The sequence below is a fragment of the Anguilla anguilla genome, chromosome 1 (genome assembly GCF_013347855.1).
Source record: "Anguilla anguilla isolate fAngAng1 chromosome 1, fAngAng1.pri, whole genome shotgun sequence".
In the NCBI taxonomy this organism is placed as follows: Eukaryota; Metazoa; Chordata; class Actinopteri; order Anguilliformes; family Anguillidae; genus Anguilla; species Anguilla anguilla.
In genome coordinates, this window is record NC_049201.1 from 68383835 (window position 1) to 68393964 (window position 10130).

Genomic DNA, 10130 nt, shown 5'->3' on the forward strand with positions numbered 1-10130 from the left:
ACGGTGAAAGGCTGCCATGCAAGGTACCAATCAGCTCGTTGGGAGCAATTAGGGGTTAGCTGTCTTGCTCAGGGACACTTCGACACGCCCAGGGCGAGGGATCGAACCGGCAACCCTCCGACTGCCAGACAAACGCTCTTACCTCCTGAGCTATGTCATCCCCAGTGAAACAAATAAAGATGTAGGTCCTGACAGTCTTACTGAAAATATTTTAACACGTCTTAAGTGTTTATTATGCAAAAGTCCAAGTCTGCAGAATGTAGCTAAATGTTGGAATGAATGATTGTCTGCCACTGATCTGTTCTCCATTTCTCTTTTCACAGACCAGGTCACAGGGGATGACAGGAGTGCTGCTGGTTTTCTCCATCCTGGAGTTCATCATCTCCATCTGTGTGTCAGCATTCGCCTGCAGAGCAGTGTGTGACTGCTCCACAGAGGTGAGATCTACATTACAATCTGGGCTGCCTTGTTCAGCAGAGTGCTGCATCGGTCTGTTGAATGATGGGTCCAGATAACCATTACAACTGCAAGAATGAAAATACAGTTAGTGGCTAAAAACATTGATAAATGGGAATCACAACATATATTGAAAGCAGGTGTCTCCGTATTATTACCGCATGTATGCCTTGAGTTAATAAAACAGTTAACATCCCAGCAGTTTCAGGATCATGTACAAAAATGCTGGGCAGGCCAGTAGACAGGACCTCAGTGATTATGAAAGAGAGGTGTTTGTTGGGGTATGTTTGGCAGGAGCTACAGTGATGATGACAGCTCTACTTGCAGGTGTTTCATGAGTAAGCGTGTCTAAAGTGATGTCACATTGAACTCTGAGAAAGATATTATCAATAAAGGGTAACAGTGGTTGGGAGCACATACTCCTGGATTGTGATGTCCATGCATCAACTACCTGTAGCGTAATTCTGAAGTGTATGACATTGCTATTGTGAGCTTTATCTAAATAGAGAGAGCATCACACTTCCGTTGCAGCTGCTTAAGTACTCTATATATGATGAAAATTTGTTGATGAAAGTTTTTCATGTTTTTTTTTATTATTATAGCACGTGGTGTATATGCCACCCACAAGCAATCAGGTTGCATCAGAAAATCTTCTCATCCCAGCACCAAATACTTATCAGGTAATAACTCTGTTATCTCACTACCTGTATACTACAGATAATGGATCTCACCCTTGTGCTTGGGTGATTGGCCTTTTCAGTTTTTATCTTATTTTATCCTCAGTTTAAGACGATTCTGCTGCTCTTACTCTGGGTGTTCTCCTCAAGCATTTCACATAATATCTAGATGTGCTGATGTGCATATAATGGTAATGCTTGAAAAATATAGAGATAGTGTTTCAGTATAAAATTATGCTAAGGTTACAGCAAAGTTAAAGGTTGGCAGCAAGATGGTTGATTTCATTTTTTGGTCTCTTGTTGGATGGAAACCTAAGTTAACAGTCAATCTACATTAAAAAAATGTATACAGACCCAAGACAGTCATTCTAGATTTTAGACCAGAAATAGTGCACAGGCAAGTATCTTACTAAATACAGACTGAATGTACAATGTACTGTAGCAGTCAGGTATATCCTCTCCACTTCACTGTTGAACTCAAACTGTTTCCATGCAGAAGCACTCGTAGCTGGCATTAGGGTAAAGTGACTTTTATGTATTAACCTTCTTTGTACCCTCTCTTTTTCCTTTCTAAAGACGACACCCAATTACACCCATTACCCAACTGTGATGGGCAGCATGCAAACAGCGTGGCCTCCTCAATATGAATTCCGTCCTTGAAAGAAATCTGTGGGCATGTTCATGTACAGATCTTCTAGATCCTGTAGATCCTCTCTCTTTTATCCAACAAGACCTTCAAGACAATAAATACTTTCCTTTTTTACCATATAAACAACAGAAGTAGATTGGCTACTTTGTCTTTATCACCTTTCATAAATTTCCATTATACATTTTTTTATCAGCGGCATCATGTATTTTACAAAATATCTTGTTATGTATATTACCAATTATATAAAGCAGGGCCTCCTTACAGTTAGAAAGGCTAATATGTTTTTTCGTACCATTTGGTCTGTAGCCATGGAATAAAAATCAATGTGTATTGAAGTATAAATGACACACTGTAGCTCGAAATAAAATATTAAAATTTTTAAATGTGCTTTTTGTTATTCAAGTCTTTCTCAGAAACAGCGGACCAGTGGTCTGTTTGACAACCGATCCATATGACCTCTCTGGTTTTTTTTACCCACGGGCTGCAATTTAAAAGGAATTTATTGCGACTAATGGGATGTGGTGCATTTCCATTTGTCCTTTCAAAAGTGAAAAAGAAAATGCACACCTTGTTTTAGCAAGGTACAGACCAGAAGGACATGCAAGTGAAACTTAAAAAGAAAGAAGGGTTGCACACTCTGTTTACTCCAATACAGATTTTTTATCTCCAATGTTTCGGCAGCAAGCTTCCTTTGTCAGTCCTGACCCAGCTTGCTGCCGAAATGTTGGAGATTAAAATCTGCATTGGAGTAAACAGAAACCCTTCTTTCTTTTTAAGTTCCATTTGTCCTTTCACGTTATTTGCCCTGGTGATAAGTACTGCCAAACGTGTGGTCTCCCTCTCTCTCCCCCTCCTTCTGCTAACTCCTTAATTAATGATCCACACTCTTAGTATAGTCGGTAGTGGGAAGTGGATGAATAACTTGCTTGGTTGCATGTACTGTATCGCTAAAGAGCTGAAGCCACGCTTCCCTCTTCGGCGTTACCGGGAGCGATGCAATACTTTCATGTAGGTAAGATTATCAGACACGCTGATCCCACTACTTTACACAAACGCAGCTAACACGGTTTGCCCTTCATCTTTTGTCCAGAGACAAAAGAGACACATGTGCACATGCGCACATGCACACATGCGCGCACATACACACACACACACACACACACACGCACACACACCAACCTTCCAACCTTCCCATATTTAGCATAGCTCGCCCTGGTTCAATTAGTCTATGTATGCTCTGTGTTTGTACGTTTGTTTAATAAATAATTTTTATTAAACCCGTGTCTGTTTTGTAATGCACTTGTTGTAAGTCGCTCTGGATAAGAGCGTCTGCTAAGAATCTATAATGTAATGTAATGTAATGTTTTGATGTTGTCAGAACATGAAAATCGGACTCAAAATAGTCTATCCAAGAACGGTTGGTGCCCCATGTATGAATACAGTATGATTTCCCCTACGTATATCATAACGGTTCTTTCCTTTGGTACAGGGGTCTTAGGTTGCATGTGTCATAGGAAATAATTCCAACGTATGGACTGTGTACAGATAGGTGACAAATTAAAGGAAATACCAACATAAAGTGTCTCAGTGTTGGGCCTCCACTAGCCACTAGAACAGCTTTAATGTGCATTGGATTCTACAAGTCCCTGGAACTGTAATGGAGGGATGGAACACCATTCTTCCAAAACATATATCTTCATTTGGTGTTTAGATGATGGTGGTGAAGAGTGCCGTCTAACACGTCAGTCCAAAATCTTTTATAGATGTTCAATTGGATTGAGATCTGGTGACTGCGAAGGCCATAGCATATTATTCACATCATTTACACACTCATCAAACCATCTAGTGACCCCTCATGCCCTGTTGATGGGGGCATTGTCATCTTGGAAGAGACCACTCCCATCAGGATAGAAATGTTTAATCAAAGGTGATTACTCAGAATAACTTTGTATTGATTTGCAGTGACCCTTCCCTCTAAGGGGACAACTGGACCCAAACCATGGCAGGATAATGCCCCCCACAGCATAACTGAGCCAACGGGCCCCCTCACTGTAGGGGTCAAGTATTCAAGCCTGTACCGTTCTCTTGGTGTACACCACACGTGCCCTTGCCCACATGTCGAGAATATGTTGAAGGATGACTCATCTGTCCATATCACTTTTTTCCACATATCTGTAGACCAGTGCCCATGGTTTTTGCACCACTGAACTCTCAAATGTGCATTTGTCTTTGTAATGAGGGGTTAATGCACTGCAACCCTGCTATAATATCCCTCTCTATGTAGTTGTCAATTAACTGTTCTTGTTGACAGAGTCTGATCACTTCTCAGTCTCCTGACGGAGAGTTGCTCTTTTGTTCTTCCTTACGTATCGCAGTAATGCACGAGCATCATGGACATTGAATATACGCTTTCAACCACAATTTCCCACCCTATGTACTGATGTCTTTTCCATAGATTTAAACGCAGATGTCACTTTAGTTGAAACACTAGACAGTAGAGCAGTCTTTGTGAGTGGATCTCCTACCATCCACGCCTTAATAATGAACCGTCTTCCAAAGTCACTTTCCTTTTGCCATCTGGATCCCAAATCAAGGTCACCTGAGCCTTTTTTTGCATGCCACGGAGTATGGTAGGGTGGTAATGGCTGAATTGTATCACGCAGTACACGAGTATGGAAGGATCTTCATTCGTTATGCTTCCTCATTCATTTATGCTGGATTTTCCTTTAATTTGTCACCCATCTGTGTGTGTGTGTGTCAGGCTATATACTCATAGGAGGTTACCATAGGCCATAGATAGGCAATTGCTTGGGGCCTCGTCTTTTCTTGTCACTCCTCCAAACAAATGATAATCTGTAATAGATAAAAATAAATCTGTCTACATGTAAATGTGGGCCTTTCCAATTAAATATCCAATTAAAGGTCATTTGAAGTTCTTCAGTTAGAATTCTCATTTGGGTCTGTCCTTTAGTTCTGTAGCTTTGTTAACTGAAAAGAGCTGCCTTCAAATTGTTTTTGTTCACTAGCTATGATTGCGTTTTAGCAGCTGGGGGCGTCTTTTTTTCTTTCTTGTTGCTAGGCAACCACAGAATCACCTGTCATAAGCCTAATCGTTATTTGCTGTGAAGTAAACTCACCAATCTGTACATTTTATTAGAAATAGTTAGTGAAATAAAAACATCTACATAAAAAATGGACAGGCGGAGGGCACTTGCTCTGGCTCTGATTGAGGGTGAGAGGATGTTAGCAAATTACAAGTTGGACACAGACAGACGGAGATCCGTGTGGGTACATGAGACCCTCAGAAGGAGGAGAACTATGGAGAGTACCACCAGCTGGTCCAGGAGCTTCGCCTGGATGATGGCCGGTTCACGGCGTACTTCCGGATGAATCGAGAGTTTGACCATCTGCTCTCAATCATCGGGCCCAGCTTCACAAAAAAAAAAAAAACGACTACAGGGAGTCCATTGGTCCTGCTGAGCGGCTGAGCATTTGTTTGCGGTAGGTTCTATTTTGTTTACCTACTGTTTTTCTAACATCCTAAAAATCTGACAGGTGTAGACGTGAGACTTGTTACTTTGCAACTTACCATACAGTCAAGCAGGCGTGATACCTGTGAACGTAAATCTATCGTTGTTTCCGTCGCAGCACTTTCTTCTTCTTAAAATTTCTTATCAGAAAAAAAGAAAAACCTAACCCTCAAGGTCATTGTCAAACTCTGCTTCTATTAATATCTGCATGAATTTCAGTTTGACTTCAGCCCTTTTGCGTGGTCGCAAGCGTTTCACGGCAGGGATCATGCTCATGAAAAAATGTTCCTCCTCATCAAGGGGTTTGTTGATGGTGGCAAGGAGTTCCCAGTGGTAGCCAGTGAGCTCTACCTCTTGCTCTGCTCTCCTTTTGTTTCCTCGTCCCTTCTCCCTGCTGACAGGGGTCTCCACAGCCCGGGATGCACTGGGTGGGGGACATGCAGGTGTGCAGAGTGGCTCACAAACCCTGGCTGTAGCTAGTGGGAGATACGGTGTTGTAGGAGATGAAGAGGGTGGCTCACATTCCTCCTCCTCCTGAGAGAATATAATACATAAGTGTTAAAAAAATTCATGGACAGATCATTAATTTTGACCAAATCACCCTAACAATTCCTAACAGGTCCCTGAGACTTGCTACACCTACCTCAACTTGGGACACCATAGGAAGTAGGACAGACTCAACAGTAATGTCCCTGCTTTCCTCCTGGCTGCCTATCTCAAACTGACAGTTCGAGCTTGTTGGTCTCTCCTTTAAGTGTGGCTCAAGGAATGACATTATAGCCATGAATTTCCATCTCTTCTGACTCCCTCCTTCTGCCCCACTCCGTTTCTCCTTCTCTGCCCTCCTTTCTTTCACGTACTTGTCCCCAAGATACTTCCATTTCCGTCTGCATTCCTCCTCTAGCAACACAAGGTAAAAAAAGATTATCTAACAGCTAGTCTGCTTCTTAAACATAACGTTAGTAACTGAAGCTACAGTCCGTACAGATATGTCTCGCAGGGTGCCTAGAGTGATGCTGAAAGTGAGCTAACTTAACTTTAATTCACTGCCTAGTGCCTACTAGGTAACGTTGTCATAAAAACTTTCCCTACCGTGACAACTGCCTGACTTGTTTACATTTTTGACAGATCTGGCTAGTGGCTAAATCTATCGCTGTTTCCGTTGATAGATTTACCCGCTTGCCACATCTTTCCAAAATGTAAACAAGTCAGGCAGTTTTCACGGTAGCAGACCTTCCAACCTTAGGAAAATATTTTGAGTACCAGAATAGTCAGTGTAACGCATGTTCACATGCTTTCGCACCACTTCGCTTTGCACGCACACACGCACACACAAGCCTTTCTTCATAACTCTAGTTTTGACTGTTAAAGTGATCAGGCAAAATTGTATCTCATAAAAAACACGTTTTCAACGTACAAAAATGCCACGTTACTCACACATACAAGACATACACCGTCTATAACTCATTCATTCAGACTGCCAAAACCCACGCCTGCCATTAAAAGTATTGATATCAAAATGACGCCAAGTTACGGTACTACAAACAATATAGGCTATCTTGCCTCACCAAAATGAAATACGATGTATTCCAAAGCAATGCTACCCAATATTTCCTCAATTCTTTCAAGTCACTTGGCCCTGTGTGTATAAGCATGCAGTACATGGACAGGCCAAACATATGTGTGGGTGGCTTTCTCACAGTCAAAATTGATTGAATAGGCGTCTATATGTCCAATTTGTATTGGTATGTATGTATTTCGGTGCCCAGCCTTTCTGTTGCGTGAATGATTGTATGTGTCTTGGTATAAATGTCTGTTCGTAAATGTGAATGTAACATTCTGCGAAGGAAATGTCCCCATGGGGATAAAGAAGTTCTCTATGTATGTATGTACAATATGTATTTTACATGCAGTATTTATTGTACGTAGCAAATATACAATAACTTAGAAGAAGAAGAAGAAGAAGAAGAATGCAAAATCCCCTTAGTTTGGGGCTTTATTTTGTGGACATGTGAAGTTGTTTATGAAATCTGTTTGTTGAAATGGGGTCAGAATGTACAGAATTTAATGTTTTTAAAGGCTGAGTGTCTTTGGCTGTTGTGGTTATTTCTGTGGGGAACCCTGAAAAGTGCCAAACTCTCGGTGCTGTATAGGTATGGGGCATGCCCCCGCCAAGGCGTAACTTGGCGGGATGGCATACCTGCCATCGCAATACACTTGCAAGTCAAAAGTTTGAGTATGCCTGCTTAAAACAATTTTTTCATGATTAATATTTCATTATATGATATGTGTGCTTATACAAACTGATAACCATCAGTTAAGTGAATTGCATTCAAGTATTTAATAAAAATTGAAATAATTTATTTTGTATTTTGTAACATGTTTTCATTTTCAAGTATTTCCAGACACTTATGTTGTAATGTAAAAAAAAATTATGTTGCGATGTAAAACACTGTCAATTATGAATAAAACCAAGATTCTGTTCATGATTTCCATTTTTATTTAATAATTAAATAATTTAATCAGCTAATATAGGCACACATCATATAGGCCTAATGAAAAAAAAAGTATTCAATTGAAAAATTATCTAGGAATGTAGGCCTTTGTACATCCGATTGGACAATGGGAAAAAAACGCCAATGACGCGGGGCGCTTTTCTACTCTGAGTTGAAGTTCTTTCAACTCGAGGCGGTCAGGGCGCTTCTGCAAAAACGCGAGGCGCACAGCAACGCAAAAGCTGCGAGCAAAAAGCTTCACTCTCATTGACAACAATTACGAAAAGCCGCCCCCAGCTGCTAAAACGCGTCCTGTCTGATCCGGGCCTCTTATAGAGGTAGCCTATAATAGTCGCTGCACAACTGCTGTTACTTAAATTTTCACTGTAATGCGGACAGGTCTTAAAAAATGTCTCCGAATTATATACTTCATAAATAAGGGCAAAGAGGAGTGCAACACTCGTATGGAAGATATATGTCTGGTTTATCGGATAAAATAGCCGACATTGCCTTTTCGGTCTACGAACGATCATGAGATTAAATATTCTTCGCACGCCAAAACTGTTTGGGCCCATATAAAACATGGTAAAAACTGAAATAATACCAGAAACCTAAAAGTGAAATTACTCTTTAATTAGGCTGTTTATTCGCTTTGTTTTCTGTGCAGATCGATTTACTAGATTTGTTGAAGAGGCGTGTTCTCTTTGGAACAGTATGTACAGTTCGCGGTCCCCAACGGAAACTCAACTTGCACTACATATCAAGGCCACCGATAATAAATGTGAAATTATTACGTGAGCTATGGGGGTGATCTGAAACGTTTTCCTGGAAGAGGAGGGTCTATGGCTCCTGTTTAGCCTACTGCGAGGTTTCGTGATCATTTTAACAGTAAGAAGCTTACATCTTAAACATTTCTAGGCTCGTTTGTGAAAAGGTAGGCTAAGAAGCTTAATTACTCCTTAGACATTGTTTTCAATTTGATGTTTAGTTTGTGGACACGATTGTGTGTATTTTTTGAGGAGTCATTTTTGTATTAGAATGATGAAGAACACTCAAAGTAACGGGGCTTATATTTAAAGGTTTGATTTTGTTGACGAAGCAATGGCGCGCGTATTATCCCTGACAGTATCTATTTTAGAAAACATTTACTTCCCGGCGGGGAAGGAAGTTTGAATTCCAAATTTTCTCCTTTTTATACGTCCAAATGTTATAATTTTAACGTTCGGTGACAACACAACGCTTCGAGACAAATGTTAGCTTTCATAATATGAGGTGCAACATGTGTCCAAAGACAATTTTTCTGCGTTTCGGGAGGGTGGTGTTCAGGGGTGGCGACCGCACCTGCCCTTGTCTGTGAGCGCTGAAAGTGCCCTTGTTTTTTAAACCTTTTTTTATCCTCGACACTTCTGTGCTTAATTTTTGCCCTATTTTTGAGGGGCGTTTAAGAAGTTCAAGTACCCCTCTGGTGTGACATCACAGAAAAAATTAAGTACGTTATTTTTTCTACCATAGGCGTCCTAATAAAACATTTCCATGCTTCATTTTGCATGCAAGTACCCCATTAGGATGCCCCTTAGGATGAAAAAAGTTACGGTCTCTTGTGCTGCTATAGTGCCCCCATGGTAGAAATAACATGCTTCATATTTGCTAAGGTCACACCAGACAGGCATTTGATCTGATCAGGTGCCCCTCTCGTGTGACATTAGGGCAAAAAAAGATTTTAAAAAATCACGGAATTTGACAGGCATGTTCGATATGGCTGCCGATTTATTATGCATGACAGACATGCAACTGGCACTCTAGCCACCTGCAAAATTGCTACATTGAAAAAAATTATTACGGCCATCCCATTTTTTAAAAACTTATCTACCATCTCATTCTAAACTAATTATGTCATCGAACCCTTATAGAATCATAGAACCCCTATAGAACTATAGAACCGTCTGCCATATTGATTTTCTGCCATTATTTTTTATTTTTTGAAAAACAAACTTTTTCATACTTCTCGTAGAATGTATGCCCGATTGTCAACAAATTTGGCATGTGGGATCTACAGCATGTCTCTGTGTTAAATTGCAAAGGCAATTTTGATATCTCAACAGATGGACACAGGACTGTAATTTCAACTTCAAAAAAAATAGTTGAACACACCCAAAATATGTGCATAGCCAAAAATGTACGCCGATTGTGAAGATACTTCAAGGGAATATAGACAGTCATATTGTAGACAAGCATGTTCAGGTTCACAGTGTTATAGTGTAATATGGCCTGTAGGGGGTGCTTTTAGCAAAATACTCAAACTTGAACCCGTCACTATTTCAAG

General features: G+C 40.6%; 2 long non-coding RNA genes across 2 annotated transcripts; one reads left to right on the forward strand and one right to left on the reverse strand.

The window, feature by feature from the left end:
• The first annotated feature begins 454 nt into the window (after positions 1–454).
• LOC118215498 lies at positions 455–1768 on the forward strand. The gene is made up of 3 exons (XR_004762831.1): positions 455–489; positions 1059–1136; positions 1710–1768. It is a non-coding gene; the product is annotated as an uncharacterized LOC118215498 (long non-coding RNA).
• Positions 467–8560, reverse strand: LOC118215502. Its single transcript, XR_004762833.1, has 3 exons — positions 8485–8560; positions 5372–5846; positions 467–524 (listed from the first exon to the last, which is right to left on the reverse strand). It is a non-coding gene; the product is annotated as an uncharacterized LOC118215502 (long non-coding RNA).
• Between the last annotated feature and the right edge of the window lie 1570 nt (positions 8561–10130).